This window comes from Podarcis filfolensis (assembly GCF_964270895.1).
Source record: "Podarcis filfolensis genome assembly, chromosome: Z".
In the NCBI taxonomy this organism is placed as follows: Eukaryota; Metazoa; Chordata; class Lepidosauria; order Squamata; family Lacertidae; genus Podarcis; species Podarcis filfolensis.
The window spans coordinates 17,272,013-17,275,820 of record NC_139617.1 but is presented as its reverse complement, the minus strand read 5'-3'; positions in this window follow the sequence as shown (position 1 = coordinate 17,275,820).

Genomic DNA, 3,808 nt, shown 5'->3' with positions numbered 1-3,808 from the left:
TCCATGCCCTCCTTGAGTGGTTTTGCCTGGCTGGAATGTGCCCTTGAACGCCAATAATGTGTCTTGCTTGACTGGGTGGAGAGAGGTGTGTGAAGAAACCTTGGACTGCTTGAACATAACCTACTGCTGCCTCTAGCAAGCTTGGGCCCCCAGATGTTGTTGGACTGCAGGTCGCAGCATCCTTGACCATTGGGCCAACAACATCTGGGGACCCAAGGCTGCATTACTGTACAGAAGGTAAGGGTTGCATCCATTGCTTTGCCACCTTTTGCCTCTATTTCAGCCCACCCCTTGAAGGTTTCCCAAGAGGCAAAGTGGCCTTCGGGCTGTAAAACCTTCCAACCCCTGGACATGGGCGTAGCCAGGATTTTTGTTGGGAGGGGGCAGTCCTTTTGTTGGGAGGAGCAGAACCTCAATTACCTACGCCCATGCCCCTGGAATAGATCAATCACATGCAAATGTCTTGGCGCAGCTTTGGAAGTCTGTTTCCTTTGTATGGGTTTAAACTAGAGTAACATTTCTGGGAAGTTACTGTGCCTGGAAATTGGGGAGCAAAAGGTAAGTGCAGGTAAGCCCTGAATGTTCAGAGTAAATATAGGCCAGGATTCCTGTTTGTGCTCCGTGAGGCATTGTCTCAATCTGGGATGTACAGCCTTTGCTTTTTTGCCTCAATCTAATCTCCTGCCTGCCCACAGGGTAGCAATGGGAGCTGTGAACTCATTGTCTGGGTGGGGTGCCTACCTGCCAACACTAAGGCCTGTCATTTTTGTTATCATAGCTCAGAACCCAGAGAGCAAACGGAGCATGAGTCATCATTGGCCAGCTTTCCATTTGTTCTGGAAGCCACCTCCTGCGTAAGGGAGCCTCTAAATCAGTGCCAAGAAGCAGCAGCAGCAAAGGTGGTTGCCAAGAGGAAGATCAGAAAACCTAGAGGCTAGGCTAAAGGGAAGCATTTAATCACTGGATACAGGAAGAGACTTGGAAATCCTTGCAGGCCAGAAGTAAAAGCCACTCTCGGATCTGGGGCCTGTACGAACCAGTCTGGTCTGGCCCCACCCACGTTATCGCCTGTTAGGGTTTTTGTGTGTATTCTTGGGGAGGAGTTCAAATCCTGCAGCTGGTGATGACATGTAGCCAGATAGGTCATCTGCGTACTTTGGACCAGGACCAGCCCACCTCTCCTCTGCACTAGCTTTCTGCAGCAGTGCTAAATTTGACAATAGCACCTGTATCATTCTTTGTGCCAAGCAGCAAGCTGGGAGAGATAGGAGTTTTGGCCTGATTCAGCAGGTGATCTCCTGTCTTCAATAAGGTGCAGATAGGAGCCTAGGAAGCTAGCTGCCTTCTACTGTGCAGTCAGACCCATAGGTCCATCTAGCTCAGTACTGACTAATGAAAGACCACCTCCTACCCTCCACACTCTGGTGTTAAGATCAGTAGAGGGGGCTCTCTTAGTAACTCCATCAGAAGTTCAGGTGCGTTTGTGGCCGTGTGGCCCAGGAGAGGGCATTATCTGTGGCAACCTGTGGATTGCTTTCTTCTGTGCCATTCCCTCTCCACAGAGATGCATCTGGTACCTTCATAGTAATAGTTTATGCCATATGCTGGAGAGTCACCTCTTTACCCTGGCTTTGACACTTGAGCCGTGTTTTCAGGACCTGCCCTATTCAGGTAACTCATTTCTCTTAGCTGTTTTAAATGCATTTTAAATTATTGTAACCTGCTCTGGCAGCAGCTGTCCAGGGTTTCAGGCAGAGGACATTCCTGCTCCTACCCAGAGTTTCCAGGGATTGAACCTGGGCCCTTCTGCATGCACAGCAGATACTGTACCACTGAACTACAACCCTATTTATGTGCTAGAACGTTTTAGCTTCTCACCTTGTTAGCTGCTGTTTTCTTACTCAAAGTAACATATATATTATTTTAGTGATAGTATATATGATACAGATATTCCTTTGCCTGAGAAGCCAGGAATGCCCCTTTTTCTAATAATGCCATTGTTGCCATCAGTTTTTATAAGAGGCTCAAGGCACTCTTAGTAGCACTGCATGCTCTCAAAGCAGTTCTTACGTCCAGTAAAAGCAGGGCCTTTATTGTGGAGGCACCGGTCATTTGGAATGCGCTTTCAATGAACAGCAGTAAACGCAAAAGTGGTGGACGTCACTCATCATTTAGATAGCCTGATAGGTAGTGCTGGAGAGGTATCAGTGGTCGTGGTGCATGTAAGCACCAATGACAAGGAAATGTAGTCTTGAGGTCCTGGAAGCCAAATTTAGGATGCTAGGTAGGATGCTGCAAGCTGAGACCTGCTTACAGCTGATCTGTTCACCCAGGATTTGTCTGAGGGGTGATCCTGCTATGCTGATTTATCAACCTGTTATTGTGATTTGTGATGTATTCTGTATTCGTTTTATAAAGGTTGCAGGCTTGCCATCTCTGCCTTATTAAGTACTTGTATTTATAAGTAATGTTTGACAATGTTAAAAAAAAAAGCTGCACAATTAATCAGGGGCAAATGCCTTCTCAGTGGTGGCACTACAACTGTAAAAATTGCTGAAAGGAACCTAAAGAAAAGCCCTGCTAGATCAGACCAAAGTCCTCTTGGACTCATTATTTTGTGAGAAGAATTCAAGCACATACCCAAAATTTATGCCCTGTTTTAGGAGACCCTTATCCCCACTCAAAGAGCTATTCTTTTCATAGTGGTTTAACCACCAACCCTTCTTCTTAGGGAAATGTAGCTCTGTGTGGAGAATAGGGGCAGTACTAGGAATTCTCAGTCCCCATGATTCTTTGGCAATGACTGTTAAAAGTGGCATAAGTAAAGGTAAAGAGACCCCTGACCATTAGGTCTAGTCGTGGCCGACTCTGGGGTTAGAGCGCTCATCTTGCTTTATTGGCCAAGGGAGCCAGCGTACAGCTTCCGGGTCATGTGGCCAGCATGACTAAGCCGCTTCTTGCGAACCAGAGCAGTACACAGAAACGCCATTTACCTTCCTGTCAGAGTGGTACCTATTTATCTACTTGCACTTTGACGTGTTTTCGAACTGCTAGGTCAGCAGGAGCAGGGACTGAGCAACAGGAGCTCACCCCGTCACAGGAATAGGACAGCTTTATATAGTGCAGATGGGACTTAAGTTTTAGCGCTTAAAGTGGATTGTAGTGGTCTATTGCCTTTTTTTGCTGTTAGTAAAGTGATGGAAATGCTCTGAAAAGTGAGGTATGAATGAATGATTAACAGCGCGATGTGTAAGGCACCCTGCAAATCGGAACAAATGCTCATTGTTCTGCAACTGTCCTGCAGACAAAACTGGAAGGAATGCTTAAACAAAAGCTGGACATAGTCTAATCTCTCTGTCACCTTTGTGCAAGCAAATCAAGACGAGTGCTCACTAAACAGGTCGTCTGGAGGAGTCTAAAGTCCAGCATCCTGTTTCTCAAAGTAGCCAACCAGATGCCTATGGGAAGCCTGCAAGCACGAAATAAGGACAATCGCCCTTCTGTGGGAGAATTGCCAGGCTCCCGCACTTCCTGCCTCTTGAGAGAAGGTTGTGGGGAGTGATTAGGAAGCCTTGTTCCCCTCGTAGGGCTGCAGTTCCCAAAGTGGTTTAACGACGAACTCTTGAGAATGCTAGATCTGGGAGGGAAATATTAGCCTCCAAACAGCTCTCAGCACCCATAACAAACTGCAGTTCCCAGGATTCTATAGGAGAAGCTATGGCCGTTTAATGTGGCATGCTTTGTATGCATACCTAGCTGTCAACTTTTCCCTTTTCTTGCGAGGAATCCTATTCGGAATAAGGGAATT